The sequence below is a fragment of the Danio rerio genome, chromosome 24 (genome assembly GCF_052040795.2).
Source record: "Danio rerio strain M-AB ecotype USA chromosome 24, GRCz13ab, whole genome shotgun sequence".
Lineage (NCBI taxonomy): Eukaryota > Metazoa > Chordata > Actinopteri > Cypriniformes > Danionidae > Danio > Danio rerio.
This window is the reverse complement of record NC_141044.1, coordinates 30,187,872-30,207,249: the sequence shown is the minus strand read 5'-3', so window position 1 is coordinate 30,207,249 and position 19,378 is coordinate 30,187,872. Positions and strand designations below refer to the sequence as shown.

At 35.9% G+C, this 19,378-nt stretch overlaps 1 protein-coding gene and 1 long non-coding RNA gene across 2 annotated transcripts in view; one reads left to right on the top strand and one right to left on the bottom strand.

Annotated features, from left to right (window-relative positions):
- fndc3bb (fibronectin type III domain containing 3Bb) overlaps positions 1-19,378 on the top strand; it is a 136,550-nt gene that overhangs the window by 4,467 nt on the left and 112,705 nt on the right. The gene's annotated exons all lie outside the window — the stretch shown is intronic.
- Positions 7,717-14,464, bottom strand: LOC147831079 (uncharacterized). Its single transcript, XR_015525109.1, has 3 exons — positions 10,343-14,464; positions 10,105-10,291; positions 7,717-8,636 (listed from the first exon to the last, which is right to left on the bottom strand). It is a non-coding gene; the product is annotated as an uncharacterized LOC147831079 (long non-coding RNA).

Here is a 19,378-nt window from a genome sequence, read left to right as displayed (position 1 = left end):
TATGGGAAGAAACGGTTGAATCTTGTGTCAAGATGTACATTTGTCATTTACGACTCCCCACGTCAAGGAATGTGTCGAAATTGTGTGATCTGACCTTGGCTTTTTTACCTAGCCAATTGAGTGTGCACACTTTCGTTCTGCCCAATCAGAGTTGCGCAACTGAACTATGCTCACAATAAAAAAAGAAAACAAACAGGAAAGTTCTGACAATTGGGAATTCTTCAGAAGCAGTAACAGACAAATTAGTTTCAAAGAAAAACAGCACTGGTAATATGGGAATATTTTGGTTTCAAATCACAGACACGAAACAAAACAAGTATAGTTTAAGAGCTGTCGCAGAATTGTTGCCATGGCTTACAGATTATTAAGCTGAAGCTTGAATAAAATTAAAATCACTTTGAAGTTTAAATTTAATCGTAAATCAAATCGTAATCGAAATATCTGTTAAAAAAAAATCGCTATTAGATATTTTCCCCAAATTGCACAGCCCTAGTTCATTCCACTTTCATTTGAAAAAACAATTAAGTTTACTATGAATTTGTGTTGGGAAAAGATTGAAAAAAAAGAAGTAAAAAAAAAAGGATTTTTTGAGGTAGAGTACATTGACTTTTTTTTTTTGGTTAGGAACTAAAAAGTCTAAAGGGGAATTAAGAGTAATAGTTCACACAAGGTTTCCTGACTATTTACTCACCCTCAGGTCATCCAAGGTATGTATGACTTTCTTTAAAGGTTTGTTTACACGACGCTATTTTCAACAAAAAGGAAAGCTTTTTACGGTCATTCATTTATATGGTAATGGCATTCTGGGGGCTTGAAAATGCAGACTTTTCAAAGCGCAAGACAAAACCGTTATCGACTCCATGTAAATTACAAAAATGCTAATTTGAGAAAACGGTGACAACATACACTTGCGTATTCAGCCTACAGGCTTTTCTTTTGCCATTTTTTGCTGACCTGTGTGAAGGGTAATTACTTTGACGTCATTGAAATTAGTACACAAAAATACTTATCCAATTTTTGAGTACAATGTTGTGGCAATAATGAACCCTAAGGTGTGAGGGATTGTAGGATTTTAAGAAAAGAAATAGAAAATGTATAATTTATACTAGAGCTACACAATATTGGAAAATCTGATATTGTGACATTTTGTTTTGCTGCAATATATATTAAGATATGGATATAATTTCACCAAATTATTTGAGTAACTCTGTTTGGAAAGATTTCATTAATTTAGATCGACTTGGTGGCCAGGTCATTTTCTGTGCAGTGGGTCTGCATAAATTAAGCAAACAGTATAAAATAAATAAACAGTGCTTTGAGCAAATCTATGCAAATGTCAACCTTGCCATGAAAAAAAATGTTTTTACCAAAATAGCTAAACCCTTAAGTTTTTTTTTTTTGTAGGCTTGTATTTTACAGGACTGTAAAAATACCCAAAAATGTCTGTCAGTGTTCTCAAACTATTAAATTTGATTTACCATAGTCACACAAGTGAAAATTTCACATCCGTCACATCCATAATGTGAAGATGTCACATCCATAATGGGGAGATGTGACATCCATAACCAAGATTTTTTCCTTATAAATGCAAAAATGTCAAATAAAATAATCAATGATTTTTGTTCTATAAAGAGTCTACTCTTATCCTTTTGATTAGCATAGTTTCTTTTGAGTTGTGCAGTTTAATTCACTGAATTTCTACAAAGTATGTCGTAGATTGTAAACTTGCATACTTTTTTGGTCACATTCATACCGCATGTTTATTTTCCTCAATTAGGTATAAAACATTTTTACAGATAGATAATTTTTCTGATCTCATAACTCTATGGTTAGTTTTTTTGGAAAATATAAACAGATGTTTCAATCTAATGTTAACATCTACTTTCTCTGTGAGTTTATGTTTTGAGTTTTTACTGCAAATGTCACATCTATAACACTGGAATTGCCCTTTATGGTTTTCTGGATGGTACAGAAATTTAACAATCAAATGTAAAATAGTATGGCCATTATTAGGGCTTCATGATGTTGGAAAAAACTGACATTTGTGTTTTATTGATTTTTATAAGATATTCAGTTGAAGTCAGATAATTAGCCCCTTTGATTTTTTTTTCTTCTTTTTTTAAATATTTCCCAAATTATGTTTAACAGAGCAAAGAAAATTTCACAATATGTCTGATCATATTTTTTCTTTTGGAAAAAAGTCTTATTTGTTTTATTTAGGCTAAAATAAAAGCAGTTTTAAATTTTTTAAACGCCATTTTAAGGTCAAAATTATTAGCCCCTTTAAGCTAAATTTTTTTCAATAGTCTAAAGAACAAACCATCGATATACAATAACTTGCCAAATTAAGCTAACCTGCCTAGTTAACCTAATTAACCTAGTTAAGCCTTTAAATGTCACTTTAAGCTGTATAGCATATATAAAAATATCTAGTATAATATTGTTTACTGTCATCGTGGCAAAGATAAACTAAATCAGTTATTAGAAATGAGCTATTAAAACTAATATGTTTAGAAATGTGTTAAATAAAATCTGCTCTCCGTTAAACAGAAATTGAGGAAAAATAAACAAACGGTCTAATAATTCAGGGGGGCTAATAATTCAGACTTCAACTGTATATTGCGATATTGAATATATAATTTCACCAGATGAAATCAATATGTCTATTTGGAAAAATGTCATAACTTTCTGTACATTGAGCGATTTTATTAGAGAACATCTACATAAAATATAATAGACCTCATAATTATTGACTTATAATAAATAAATAATAATTATAAAGACCCTATAATAATTAACCTTATAATAATAAATAAAGAACTATAATAATAAATAATAATTATTTAGACCTCGTGATAATAAAAAGACCTTATAATAATAATACCGTATATAATAATAACAATAATATTAATAATAATAATAGACCAAAATTAAAGAATATATATAGTGATTTATGATTAAAAACACATATAAATGTTTTAGTAACTTTATAGTTAAACTTAGCAATAACTCCACAAATCATTAGTGTTTTCAAATGTGGCTACTGGTCAGTTATAATACTGGTTCGACAGTGCAGATCTTGCGATGTTAATATTGCGTAAGCGTATATTGAGATATCGATGCTGAAACGATATATTGTGCAGCCCTGGTCATCATATAAATAATAATCTTTATCTTTTAATCCTTAATAAACAATTTAATCTAACCTAATAAATATATCGTGATATCAACTCGCATACAACATATTCAGCCTTAATGTATACTTAGAAAAAATCCCTGATTCAGCTACGCAAATTCGCAAGATTCAGTTCATGACATTTTTTGTTTTTTGGTCAAATGTTGCTATGATCAAAACTTGAACTTACTCAATTTCTCAAATGATATCTTTCAAAAATGTAATTACTCTTTGGTTGAAAAAGCAATATTGTGCATCTCTGATGGCTTTTGGAGAGTAAATAATAAGCAAACCAAAATTTTTGGGTGAACTAATTCCATTTTTAAGGGGTACGTTGTAGACGGGTGTTTCCAAAGTGACCTCAACAGTTGTTATCATCAGCATTCTCCTCCTGTACCATCATGCACAGTTCACCTGGTGTGCTTTTGGGCTTCTGTCTGTCCACTGCCTCCCCACTTTGAAGCGAGCTGATGCTATCTCAGGAACAGAAATGCTTGGGCGTTAGTGCTAATGGCAATGTTTTGCTCTGTCTGTCTGCATCATTTCCTGAAAGTGACTCTAATGATCTGCAAAGTGTCAGAACTCCTCTGTTGTCATTTTGAAATTGGTCGTGCTGAATTGTTGCTAAAGGGCACTTACCCCAACTGAGATGTTCTTATAAGAAATGCAAGGCACATTTGTGAACCATTTGATCAAGGATTTAGCATGGAAAGTGTGGTAGTGGTTGAAAATCTGCTTAAGGAATGGGTGATTCATGATGTGGAGAATTACAGGGAACCCTGATCACCATCATACCCTTGTGCAATGGGTTCCTCTTTCAGTCCGGTCTTTTTCGTTCTTTTCTCTCAATGTTTTCGGTTGAGGTTTTGTTTGCAAGTATGAGCAATTAATTTTGCTTCTCAAATTGGATTGGTTGAGTGGTGGTCCAGGAGTGCTGATTGGACACTGTGTTGCTTTTTCTCTGACCATCGTTAGTGTTGCTCTATTTATGCGTGTTTCCGTATGTAAAAATCATTAAATAATCAGGATTGTATCTTTATTTGGATGATAACAAGTGAACAACTTATTAATTTAATTTATTTGTTCAAATACACTGATTCCTTTAGTCATTGAACTGATTTGTTTATTATAGGACTCTTCTAGTTACACAATTGACAAAGTTGATGATTGTATCTCTAGAATAAATGTTTATGTGCAAATGTTTAGTGCAAAACACTTACACAATTTGATCTTTTTTTATATTATTTTTTTTAATTTTGAGATTATGGAAAATTGAGGGTTTTTTATATCAAACATGATTGTTTTGTTAATAAGTTGCATCCCAACAGATGGGTTCAATAGAGACAGGAATGAGATGGATAACAGTAGCTGAATTTGTAGCTGCAGAACAATGTGACTAAATTGACCATATCTTTATATGGCAGCAACTGTAGGAGTAGTACGAGTATGAATTCAGCATATCTTTACGAATGAGTCACTGAATCATTCATTCAGTTGCCTCATTATTAATAATAACTGATTCATTCAGTATCAGCACTGGAATAGTTGTTCTAAAGTGAGTTCTACTTTAAGTTTTTTATACTCGAGCACTGTCAAAATAGAAAATATTAGATGCTGTTTACACTAGTGAGTTTTCTATGTTCAATGTGCAAGTTTTGTTATAGTTACGCCTGGTGTCTGCACTGTCTTTGACCCTTGTAAATGGAGCATTTTAAAAATGATAAAGTCCCTGTTTTAGTTGGAAATGCTTGTGTTCCTTGATTCTTGGTTCCTTATTGATGGATTGAAACACAGACTTTTTGAAAATGAAGGCGTGGCTATTCACAGTCGCTCTCTGATTGGTTTTCTGCAACTATTGCGTATCATTCCCCGGTGCATCAAGCCCCTCTCATATTACTATTGTTCAATCTGTAGTCCGTAAGTAAGGCCTTGTTCACACAAACACAAATATTTTCAAACCTTTTTTTCACATGAAAGTGCAGTATCAGGTGACCGAATCCTAAACTTACTGAAAACTCCAGCCAGGGTGAAGATTTTCCAAAACTCCAGTTACATTGTGGAGGAGTTCAGGCAAACTGAAGTGTTTGCGTCATGATGTCAGCTTGCACACCATTTTCTTTTTTTTGATTGGCCAGAATGTAGAATTCACACTAGGGCTGCAATACGTATTGCGATTATGAATATAACTTCATCAGATGAAGTTTACGTATCGCGTATCACGCACCAGATGCGCACATTTGAATGTTATTTAAAATAAAACTATTCAGATGGCGTCTGTGGTGCGGCATAAATATGAACAGTTTCCTGAGTTGTAGCTGGGCATCGCAGACAGCCGCTGACTTGCGGCGCCATTTGCATATCCTGATAGAAATCTATGTCTAGAGTTTTAAAATGCATGGCGCTGCATTGTGCGACAGGTTGCTGAGCAGCGCATTCAGTGTACAACCACCTTAACAGAATCCAGGTACAGAAATTTAAATAATCGAATATAAAACAACAGCCTTCATTGCATAAATTGTTTTAAAATAATAACATCTTTTAATATTGAATTAATAATCTAATCCTGCGACGTGACTGTGAATACACGCATTGCGATATCCATGCATGTGTTTTTGATGACTATGATTATAGAATGATTTTGAAAACATTCAGTTATAGGAAACTGTAACATTAATTATCTGTAACATTAATTTTATTGAATTAATTTTATCATTTAGTTACTGTACTTGAATATTCGGGGTTCTGGAAACGTTAAACACTTTTTCAGTTGTACCTTTTTTGTATTGTATTTACACGTAGTTATGGATAAAAAAAAATTTGAAATTGTATTCATATCGCAAAATACATAAATCGCAAAATAAAAAATATCGCAATGTTACGTTTTTCCAATATCGTGCAGCCCTAGAGTGAACTTATAGTGAAGGGCTTTTATCACCGCCTGTTGGTTTGCCATGCTCTTAACATAGGGATGTAACGGTATTGTAAATACCGTCATACCGCAATATTAAATTTTTTCGATATTACCGAAGTCGCATGACTCGGTAAAACTATAGGTCTTCTGAGAAAATTTGCTCAGGCGAATGAAGCGAACGGGAGGTAGCTGAAACTTCATTTCCCATCAGCCCCGGCGTGGCCATAATCCTTTGCGGTCTGTTGTCGCTACAGATCCAGTAATGCGGAAATGGAGTGTGCTGCTAGTAGCGGAGATGAAAAAAAGATGGAAATGATCGAACCTAAAGCGGGTGTTGTCGCCGCGCGCGTGCTGAATAGCGGTGCTGTCGTGCGCGTTCTGATCAGCTGTGTTGTGGCGCGCGTATTGTAAAGCGCCGAGGGGGGGTTGAGCGCGCATACTCAAGAGAGGTGTTGTCGCGCGCCTACTGAAGGGCTGGACTGGACGGAGGTTGTGTCGCGTCGCGGGGGCACTTTTGATCGTTTTGGAAGGGCATTTTCTATCCAAGACTAAAAAGGGCATGTGCACTGCACAGGTTGAGCCCTATGTGTGCACGTGCCTGCAAGTTGGGGAATACGACTAATAATCAGTCATGGGGACTGCAGAAACACAGCACACTGTTCAGATTGATGCAGACATGAGACCTCTATCTCACTCATAGTTTGTCTTCTCAAGTGGGGGAAAGACAATGCACAACGTTACCCACTGCTGTCAACATGGGCCAAGTCATATCTCTCTTGTCCCAGAAACCTCAGTCCCAAATGAGAGGGTTTTTTTCTGTTGCAGGGGACATTGTAAATACCCAGAGATACCAGCTTTTACCAGATTATAGTTATATGATAATTTTCCTTTAAACCCATCTCTATCTAAGTGAGTGATTAAATGTTAAATGTGATGAGTTTTCAACAATACTAAATTGAAACTTTATTTTTTTACATGGTTTAATAATTTTTTGTTATTAAAATTGAAGTTCCTGTTTCAAAGCTAACAGATAGATGGCTAATTTGTATGTTATTGACACTTTTGGCACTTTTTTGGAGTATTTTCAAAAGTTTTTTTTTTTTCCTGTAAATGATTCAATAAATACCGTACCGTGACATTCATACCGAGGTATTACTGTACCGTGAAATTCTGATACCGTTACATCCCTATCTTAACATGCATCAAAGTACAAAAATCAATTTATAAAAATACCTTTGTGAACATAGCCTAAGAATGCTGGCAAAATATGCGCATACCCAGTCAGTGTGAATGGTCATGTATCATGCGTTTTAGACTGTGTGGTGTGGAGGGAGCTCATATTTTATGTCTGGATAAGGAAAGTTTTTATTGTAAAGCAGTTTTTAAGTGGAAACACACTAGTATAAACACAGCCTCAGATGCTCTGGATGGTTTATGTCTGAGCTGGTGCATCATTTAGTTTTTCTTCTGATCCTCACCTCTTTGCTCATAGGTGTATTGGAATGCAAAAAAATGAATATTAGGTGTCGAGGCCAAACTTTTCTTGCCCTTGTATCCGCTGTCAGTTGCTGGAGGCAGGATTAAAAAGTAGATATTGATCCTCATCTCTTCCACTGAGCATCATTGGTATGTTTGGTCATAAAAGCCTATTGTGGGTGTATCTCCAGCATTATTTTGCCTCAGATGTTTTCTGAACTTGATGATCTACCCATCTACTGTCTACAGATGTCAAGCGGAACATGTCTGACACATGTCCTGAACATATATACAGACTAACCTAGCTTGCCTGTTTGTAGCTGAGGCCCAAATCAGCATAAGGAATGTGACCTGTTGACCTGTAGAAGAAGAGGGAGGGAAAGGGATGAAAGTGCTGTCGGTTTGTTTTGTACATACATGCACATGTTGATTCCCACTTTGCCTTGGCTGGAGGTTTGTAGACTAAAAACTAGTTTAAAGAATACTCTTAATATTAAAAAAGGAAACATAAGGTCATGGACTGAATCTTTTTGTAAGACATGCACTTCTAGTTAAAAATGATATTATTTGTTTTCTGATGGTTGCGTTAGAGTTATTTGACTGGGATTGTGTGGATTACTTTGAAATTGAAACCAAAAGAAATATTGTGCCTAGTTCACCTGCATTTGATTCACTAAAAAGAACTAGATTATACGTGTTTGGGAATTTGATTCCACTGTTTACACTATATATTTTTTAAAAGTGTGATTTGAACTGCAACGTTTTGCTCTGCGTGTCTTGAATTGCTAAAAAGGACCAGCTGATAAAATTCATTTGTTTAGAAATCTAGGATTTATGTTTTTCTTAAGCCTAATTTATATACTTTCGCCTGGCGCCGCATCGTGGACCTCTGCTGACTGCGCGTGCACCTCACGAAACGGACGAGGCTTTTATACTTGATGCGTTTGCCATTGTGATATTCTTTAAAACCACAGGGGGCGTTCAAAAGTAACCCACCATAAAGTCAAGCGGCTAAACAATAGTAGGAAGTTTCCTATAAATTTTTATAACCATTCAAGATTTTTTAAATTCAAACTTTTAAAGAGCCCATATTATGGGTTTTTGAAAATTCCCCTCCATGTAGTGTGTAACACAGCTCTAAGTGAAGTGAAGTATCCAGCTAAGGCTTAAATCTGTAAGAATACAGTGTTTAAAACTGTTGATTCATCTATAAAAGAGTCGAATCATAGTGCTTCAAACGAGTCGCCTTGATACCGACTCATTAGGTGTTTCGCCATGACGTACGAACGAAACAAAGTTTTTCACGTGCACGCGCAAACCCGGGAGATTTCAAACCTGAGGCCCCGCCCTCTGACGCAGTAACCCAGACACACACACACACACACCCACAAACACACGCACACCCACAAACACACGCACACAAACATGCCGGTCGATTGAAGTCACACTGCAGATGGATATATTGAGTCTCTACCCAAAGATGAAACCTCAGCATTATAACCAAGCAGTTGGAAACTTCTGGAAGCTACATGCTACAAAGAATACTTCATCTGAGTTTGTTAAAGGAAGGATCAGTAAAGAGTAACTGATGGACGTCAGGATGGGTTTCTTCCTACATTTCTCAAGTGTAAGTACGTGCGGTTAAAGTTGTTGCCTCGTTTACTCTAGCTTGCAAATGTATTTAGTTGTGATTTGTTACTTGTAACCGCGTGTACTGTATCAGGTTAACTGGATATATTATCTTATCGCGTGCAAAGTCACGTTAAAAACGCGACGCGTGCTGTTTGTTTATGGAGCTCCGTGCTAGAGTTCTGCTCCCGCGATTTATTCGGAAATGTATTCCCGCGCCGCAGAAATCTGGCGCGGGGAGAGAGAGCGAGAGAGAGAGCGAGAGAGAGAGCGAACGAACGAACGAACGAGCTTTGTGTACTTTGTGCTGTGTGTGTGTTTTTAAACAGACAGCTTGGCTGTCTGGACTGTATACTGGGTGATATTTGGTTGTGTTCTCCGCTCTAGCGGGACCGGGCGCGGCGGGCAGAAAACGGAGCGGGTTCTCAGGCTAAAACCTGGCGGGTGCGGGCTGAAGCGGGAGCGTTGTCATCCGGAGGTGTGTGTGTGTTTTTGTGTGTGTGTGGTTTGGCGAGTACACGACTGTCTCCTTCGTTCGGTTATCCGTGGCACTATCCACTCGCCATAGTGTGGCAGCTAAAGTCCACGCCTACACTATCGAGCGTGTATGAACTGTGATTACTTTTTAAATTGCTGATTAGCTATTGGCCATTTCCCTCTCTGACTGAAGGCAGTCGACCAATCGCGACAGACTGTCATCGGCCCAATCAGCGCAGATTAGCTTCGCGCTAAGGAGGGGTTTGGGAACAAATGAATCACTGGACGATTCATACAGGAGTCGCTGGGATAATTAGATAAAAATAAATGCAGATTATAAGACCATGAAAGTGTTTTTTGACCTTGCATGCATATTAGACTGTTGTTGGAGACCCTTACAACCAAGATATGACCTTATTTCATGTATAATATGGGCTCTTTAATGTGTTACTTGCTTTTGTTCATATCTCGGACAGTTCTACCTTTTAAAGTTTATTAAAATATTGATGATAACAGAACATTGGTTGCGCTACAAATATATATATATATATATTTTTATTATGGCAGGAAAATCTTTTATTTATTTATTTTTTTAACCCCCTCAACAGTTCACACATTACCGTCTGGCTTGTTTGTCCTCTACTGATATGCTAAAAAGGCAATAATAGTCCAACATTCATTATCATTATCACCAATAAAGCCTAAAAACAGGACATCAGTATGTCGATAAGTTCAAATATTCTTTTCCAGTTATCAAAGAAATAATTTGTGACTTCATTTTAGTTTTGTAACTTAAATTGTTTTAAATTCAAAATTGTAATATATACATCACTGCAAAATCTATGTGGAAAAACATATTCTGTAATTGTTTATTAAAACCAAATGGGTCTCCACTTTTGCCATGGCCTTTCGTTTTGGTTTTAACAAACTTACCTCTCAGGATTTTTCAAACTTTTCCAAAACTTTCTTCCTTTCACACTACTGTTGCAATTTCTAGCCAAGAATTATTGATCATCTGGTTATCCCTATGATCACGCATTGACTGATCATAAAGATGTGTGTACAGGCATACCTGTTTCAGACAAAATCTCTTCAAAGTGATACATATTCAACTCAAATTAAATGCGGCGCCGCACGCACTGTTCGCTCGAGTCTCCAAAAAAGATAAACATGCGCTCCACCAGCTGAAATCATGTCGCGCGCACTCAAAGTGAAACTCCACAAGCACAGAGATGACCGTACCTGTCAACCCTCCTGTTTATCCAATTTTGTTCTGTCTCCCGGAAAACTCCCGTAATTACCTCACCTAGACACCCCCCACCCTTTCTCCTGGATTTTCAGAGACAAATGTTGGCAGGTATGGCGATGACGTCACATTCGTAGTGTAAACTTGCTGACATGAGTATAAACTAGGCTTTAAGAGTCATCTTTTTTTCGGATTTTGCTGTATATATTTTTTGGTTCACTAAATAGGGCCTAGGGCTTGTTTGTTCAGAAATAGAATTCGACTCTTTGCATTTAATTTTTTTTTTTTGGCTAAAGGAGCCAACTTATAAAGCCTGATTTATACTTCTGCGTCAGGTGACCAGCGTAACCCACGGCGCATGCAACGCGCGTGGCTGTGCATTTATACTTCTGCGCGCTGCCTCTGTCGGTCTGCATTAACACTTCCGAAACGCTAGTTGGCAGTGAGGTGTAAATGTTCCTCTGTGTCGAGTTTCTTCGCTACTTTTTTGCTGTTCCTGAACACTTCCGGGATGTACAAGTGGCTCAAACTCGCTCATTTTGAGGCAGGAACCGGCGGACGTGCAACAACTTTAACTATGAGGTAAACACAAAACAAAACTTTCCATCCGGAGCTCCTTCATGGTACTCCACACTTGTAAACAATCGCTCGCGCCATTCGCGCAGCTCTCGGTCCCGCCCAGACTCGTCAGCGCTACCAAGCCAACCAATCACAGAGCTTAAGTTATTTCCTTAGAAATAAATTGAATGGGTTGTTTTCAATTACATGGTGTGAAATTCAGATGGAGGGCAGGAAGTAAAAACTGAATAAATATAGGAAAGTTTGTATTTTTACGATTTATACCACATTTTAAAAGAGATATGAATAGAAAATAACCACATATGTTGGGCATGATCCTTATATCATGAAGACGGCTGAATTTTCTACTGAACTAAAATATATTTGCCTGTCATCATCGAGCTGTTATACTGTATAAGCTATTACAATCTATGAAAATACTATAGTAAATAATATAGTGTTTGGAAGCATACTATAGATAATTAATTGAATTAAAATGTCATAGTAATTAGATTGTTGCTGTGGTACGACACAGCTATAGTAATAATCGAATTAACCAATAAGCTTCAGTTTTCAATGCTGTACTTATACACCATCATAATGCACCAACATAGTTTACACAAACATTACAACATTCAACGCCATCAACCAACATTAACCACTGCTGCAAATATAGACGTTAACGTTACGGTTGTTTATTCTGCCGAAGATACTGTGCATTTTTTTATAATACAGAGTTTCTATAGTTCTTGTGATAAACTCAAATAATAGATCTTCATTAGTAAAAATAACTGACCCTGTAGGCCTACTGTATTTGGCAGACAGCACAATTTAACCAAAAACATGATGCTTGCTGTAAACTTGGCCACATTATTTGAGCATTCGTTATGACATTGATCTGTTGTTGTCCAGCTTATGTTTCCTTTTTTAATATTAAGAGTATTCTTTAAAGTCTGTAAAAGGCTACCACTATTGACCCTAATCAAAACACAAACTGGTCTGTTAAATGAAATGTTAATATAAATAAAACTACAGTGAAATATTCACAGTTTCAGAAAAGCCTATATTAGACTAAATCATTTTTTGTTAATGACAATCCATATTGAATATGCATCTGTGCTTCACATTAAACTATAGAATGGCTTTAGAACATTTTGCAAATAGTAGGCATACATGAAAACTTTCTAGGCCCTTATAATAGGCTACTTTCATGGCTTTTGTTGGCTTATAAAATACACAGAATATAGTGCATACACAAGATCAGATTTGGATCGCTACCAGCTGGCCAATACCCAATCCAGCAAAAATATGCGGTATCGAACCGATATCTGATCCAAGTATCGGCATTTTTGCATCCCTTATAATTTTAAATATACTATAAAGAACTGTCCCGTGTACATTAGTTTTTTCAGAAATCCAACAACACTGTTTAAACCAACTGTTTTGATTTGTTTAAAAGAAACACTTTCACTTGTTAAGATTCACTTGTTTTGTAATCTGCTTTAGTTTTTCACATTATATCTTTTAATTTAGTAAAAGTGGCAGCTTGTATGAGTAGTTTATTTAAAAAATTGCACTGTGCCGCTATGCTAATCTCCAGAAAGAGTCTTTGATTCATTCATGCATAGGACAACACTGCTTTAGCTCGATGTTTTGATTCGCTCTTCCCTTATTTTACATTTTGAAGTAAGATCTTAAGGGTGTGAGACTGTATCATTTCCTCCGCTGTGACTATAGACTGCAAAACTCCTCTGTGCGATTGGAGAATATGATTCAGTCAACTTGACCCAGTTAAGAAGCTTCTCTGCTCCTTCTCAGCGCACCGAGTCTGGATCACATTTCATATCAGGCTTACGCAACTCTGAATTTGGATCCTGGGAATCTCTTCAGTGTCTTCTTTCTCTGCACTGTCCCTCATTTTATTGTCCCCTATCTGCTAGTGTCTTTTACAGCAAGTTCTGTAAGGTGAGAGTGGATGGAGTTTCAATGTGTGTGTGTGTGTAAAGAAACAGGGTCAGCTTTTTTTGAGGTCTGGGTGTGTTACTGCATTATTGTGCCTTCAGGGAGGAACCAGGTCGTGCTCCTGAGTCTGTGGTGTCAGTGTTGGGTAACACATTTATCTCTTAAACGGGACAGAGGCGCTCGATGATGCTGATTCTTTTATATAGACCAAAGCAAGAGAAATCGTTTACTAGCACAAGTGATTGACAGTGACTCTAATGGAAGAGCATATTTGACTCTTGAGAAACTGACTTTTGTAATGTCTCTAGAGTATCAGAAAAGATGCAACAAAGTTACAGAATGTTCTTGGATTTGTCAACATGTGCCAATGTCTGAAATCAGGTTCACATTTATTTAATTTTTTTTTTTTTTTTGCTAATTGGATCATTAACAGTTTCTCAATTATTTTCGACTTGAGATTTTAGAACTAAAGCTTACTTGAGAACTTTATTAACACTAGAGCTTTCAAGTAGGGCTGCACGATATCTGACATTGCAATATTTAATATCTCACAATATACAGTTGAAGTCAGAATTATTAGCCCCCCTGAAATATCAGCCCCACATTTATTTTTTTCCCCCAATTTCTATATTTAGTTTTTCAACACATTTCTAAACAAAATAATTTTAATAACTCCTTTCTAATAACTGATTTATTTTATCTTTGCCATGATGACAGTACAAAAATGTGACAAAAAATATATATAGCTTAAAAGGGATAATAATTTTGACCTTAAAATGGCTGTAAAAAATAAAAAACTATTTTATATCTGAAATGAAACAAACAAGAATTTCTCCAGAAGAAAAAATATTATCAGTCATACTGTGAAATTTTTCTTGCCCTGTTAAACATAATTTGGGAAATATTAAAAAAATAATTTTGACTTCAACTGTATATTGCGATTTATAAATACAATTTTGGCACAATTCTGAATATCTTTATTTATTATTGAACAGGTAAAGTCTCATAGAGGAGTGAAAGCATAAATAAATACTATAGAGGAAAAATAAAAGTGAACTAAGGCCCCGTTTACACTAATATGTTTCAGTTTTAATTCGCCATTTTAGAACGAAAATGATGCATGTCCACACTGGTGTTTCACCATTTATGAAAAAATCTCCGTCCACACTATACTGCTAAAAACGCACATCATTTGATCTCACACACAGCCTGACTTTTCCTAAATGTGTATGTATTTTAATATGACAATGTTATTAAACTGTAATGTTTAAATTCAGCATCAGCTACTTTTTCCTGTGTGTGCCACTGTTGTCTAGAAATATTCTGCTAACAAAAAATTACTTTCTAATAGCAAAAACGTAACATCAGAAATGTATTTTTAAAACCAAGATTTTTATTATTCTAAAAATCTTTTCCGCGAGTGAGATAGAGTTTGCACCTTCAGGACTGGTTTATCTCATTTATTTTTATCAACACAATTATAGGCTGTATTTAAAGGTTCTGTATGTAAGTTTTGGACTCCTAAGCATGAAAGACCATCATACGTTTTCAGATATTTAAGAAACATGCTAAGTGAACATACTTGTTTATCTAAAAAACAATGCTAAGGTCAAGAATTCTACTATAAAAATGTGAGTTACGTGCTGGAATAGCTGTCTTTGTTTTGGTCATATTGCCACCCACTGCCAGTTTAGCCAATTGTACTTCAGCACTCCGGTTGCCTTAGTGAAAAACTGCACATTTCAATTATTCAGTCAGGAAGCTTACACCCGCGACTAAAAATGCTACCTCTGGTTGACAATAACAGCCCCGAAATGAGACTCAGATTCATAGTTCCGCATGAGGTTATTAGTTAGCAAATAATAAAAATATGATGAACGTAAACATTAGATGAGCAGATTATTTTGTAACCCCGTGTTCTAACTACATGCTACATGATGAGATTTGCAATAGTAAGCAAATTTCGTCTGGTTTGCACCTGACGAAACACGATAGAAACGTAAATACAGCCATTCAGAAGAACAAAATTGTAAAGTTTACAGTCTAATTAATACATATAAAACCTCTTTAACGTTTTGTTAACTTGTGACATTTTATTTTCTAGATCTGAGATGAGCTATCTGCTGCTGCTTTCAGTATAAGGCAATAAATGTAAGGTAAAATGTCATTCAAACTCGCATTATTAGCATTTATCACTGAGTAAAGCACATGAGGTGCACCTGAGGTAATCATTTTGGTTAGGATAAAAACTCCTTTAGTATGGAAAATATTCCTTTTTTTGCATGTCGTTGCTTTTAGTTTAAAAACGGTTTAAATCAGCCTTAAATCAGCCTATAGGCTTGATTAGTCAGGCTCACTCACATTAATCTGGCAACCTGTGCTTGCATAATGTCGCCAGAGGAGGAGCTGAGTGAAAATTTGTATCAATCCAGGAGTGCAATACCTACTTCAACCACTGGGAGTCAAACTTACATACTACACCTTTATAAAAAGATCTTATTTTTAGGGTAATGGCTTCAACAAACATTACTACAGACATTCAAAGCTTAATTCTAAAATTTCAATACAAGCTTTGAATGTAAATATGACATGACAAATATGAATGGCCATTCTAGTAGTTCCCGAGAATTCTGGTAGTTCCAGTGTTAAAGAAGCACTTCACCCAAAATAAAACTGGAATCATTGTTTACTTGCGCTCATGTTGTGAAAAATCTGCTTGACTTTCTGTCTGCTCTTTCCTAAGCCTTCAAAATGCTTATTATTAGGGCTGTGCAACATTTAGATTATGATAATGTCGTAATTATTGTTTTACCAATGTGCAACATGACATTATCTTGAGGTGTTTTCATAGCATTATTTATACACTTCATATGCCACCTCTTATTTCAATGTCGGCAGTGATCATAAGTGGTCAGCCATGATTGATTACCATTTCAACCTTGGTATTAACATGCATTCAAATGCATCTCTTGTGTTTGGATTTCAGTGGCCCCTTTCCTCTTTTTTTTCTTTATCAAAAAAGGCCATTCACATGTTTGGTCAGTAGCCAGAGAGCTGGTCTTTTGTGGCCGTGTGAACGCATTTAAACCATGCAAGTGTTTACATTATAAAAGCAGCCTGTTTTCAGTTATTTTTTAGAAATGGTTTTAAACTATTCAGACTCCATTGATGCTATTTTTGGGGCTGCACTATATTGGAAAAATCTGATATTGCGAAATTTAATTGTTCTGCGATTTAAATATTGCTATATGAATACAGTTTAACAAGATGTTTTGATTAGCTCTATTGGGCAGTTCATTATTCTTATTTTGCTTTCTAGTTAAAATATCAAGAAATTCTTGCATCAAGTCAAAATATTGTTTTGTTTTCAGTTTCAGAAGTCAAAATTGAGTTTTTTCTTAAAACAAGCAAATGATCTGCCAGTGGGGTAGGTAAAATCTTGTAGATATTAGCGCTTTGCAATATTGCAAAAAAAATTCACAATATCATGTTTCATATCATTCGATATCGATAATTATTAAATATTTTTAACAATACATTTAGGTATTTTAACCACTTTGTTTTAATTTACCAACATGACTTCAAAAACAAAAATATTGAAACAATATATCATCTCTTTATAATAAAATAAACTGTGTTAAAGAAACTCAAACTTGATAAATAAAATGGTACAAAGTGTGTGTAATGTTAAAGTTTAAATGATGAAAAATCGAAGCAAACTTTGAGGTGTGAATAATAATAAAAAACTTCAAACTCTGTAAACTAAACTAATTATCATAATCAAATCTGAGCTTTCAAGTAAAGAATCCAGCCATCATTATTCAAACACATATTGCAACATTAATTGTGAAGTTGAATGACTACATTACCACTATGCTAAAAAATTCTTCAGATTGGGTGCAAGTGGCTAGGATGCACTAGAAAAGAAACCAAAAAGCCAATCTGGTGACCTCCTTACATGCTTTTTTTATTTATAATCACCTTATTGCGGCTATACGGCGCTCATTTTTGCATAAGGTACAGTTATTCTGACCTGAAGTGACTAACGCGAGGGCGTGGTTTCCGCAGCTCGCGCTTGCAGTCCCCTGAAGTTTTTTGTTAACTAGGTGACCATCAATCATTTTCAAAGGGTAACAAACAAACAAATCATTGCTGCAGCTCTGCAAGTTAATGGAGAAAATTAAAAAGCACTGCTTGTTTGGGTGCGCTGTGTTTGTCTCAGGTAATTAGTCTACTGTTATTAATGAAATGTGTATATTCCATACAAAGTGTGACTTGTGTGGAAGCAAAACACACGCTGCTTTTGCTTTTACTGGCCGCCATTACCTGTTCTACTTGCTACAAGTGCACTGCGATTCATGCATTTGTAAAAGTTCAGATGTTTTTCAGCTAGGTGCGCCAGGAAAATCATGCGTGTCACGTGTGCGTTACTTGCACAACATGTGCAGGTCGCTCCTATATGCGCGTCGTGCACCTCCATTGGAATGACAAACTTGCATCCCAAGCTTATTGGCATTCCTTTCAAGGTGCGCACTCAGCAGACACATTGTAATAAAAATATCCGCTTGTTAAGTCGTGATGTATTGAATACTGTTTCCGGGTCCAAGCCGCTACTCAATTGAATAGAGAAAATATTCGTTTATGGACATTTCCGTCATATCATACTTTAAAGGGCCATGAAACTCCACTGTTTCAGCAGGGTTTTTTCACACGTCTACTTTGGAAAAAGTCAGGAAAGTGGGCATGTCCCGCAAACACACAGACGCATGGGAGAAAGACAGTGACTGTGTTTACATGGACATCAGTAATCAAATTATTTGCCAAATTATTAAATGGTGGACTTTAACTGCAGTTTGGCTCTTTCATTCAGGAATTTCATTCATGCCCCTCGTGACAAACGAGATATTTGTTTTGAGGAGCTGCTGGAAGCGTGTATTTTTAATGCAATGTTTGATACCGCACGGCAAATGAGAGAGAAAAAACTCTCCGCATTTCTCTGTAACTTGGATGCACTCGGTAGGTAAAAAGCCAGAAAGCCGCGTGTGTTATTTCGGTCACAAAATGCGGCGAAAATCCTACACGACAGTAATAGTTTGATTCTGGTGCTTAAATGTTTACACTTAGAGAGCAACATTTACTGCGGATCTTTCAGTCCATAAAATTGTAGTGATATTAACGTACTGTAAACTGAGTAACTTAGAAATCGTTTGACTAAGGTCTGTTTTAAACACTGAAATAGTACTGCTGACGATACAAACTAACTTTACCATCTGTATAAACAAAGAACACTGATCACTTACTTACCAAATCTGTAACAGGACAATCAACACCCACTGGATCCATGACTTTATTAAAAGGAGACGAGCAGCAAATCCGGATTTCATCATTTCCAGATGAGAAAAGCTCTCGGTAAAAATTGTTCCTTAGACATGTATTTCTGTCACTCGTCACATGCACTGTAATACACACGTGAGTCCAGCTGCGCTCTCAGAGAGGGAAGATGAAAACAAAATCTTTGTTGCAGCACATTTAAAAACACAACACTGATGACCCGTATCTCCAAACAATTCTTCTCCCACTTGGTTTGGCAACACAACGAGGCATCTCTCTGCCGTCTGAATACTTAATCTGAATACTGTATCTGAATCTGAATACTGTAGAGGTAAAAACGAAGCTATCATGCATATTAATGCATATTAATGAAGACCCTTTGAATTGAATTTGATATAAAATCATGGTCTTGCTGCATTACAAATACCAAACTTTTAATAATTTGACATAATTTATCACTTCCTAGCCACTGGACATTAGGCATGGATATAAAAATTGCGATTGTAAACTTCCAAAGTATTACATTGCTTTGTAAAAATGTATTATTACCATTTTATGAGTCTTCCCATACAGTTTGATAGAGCGATTGGACCCGGAAGCAAGCGGATATCGC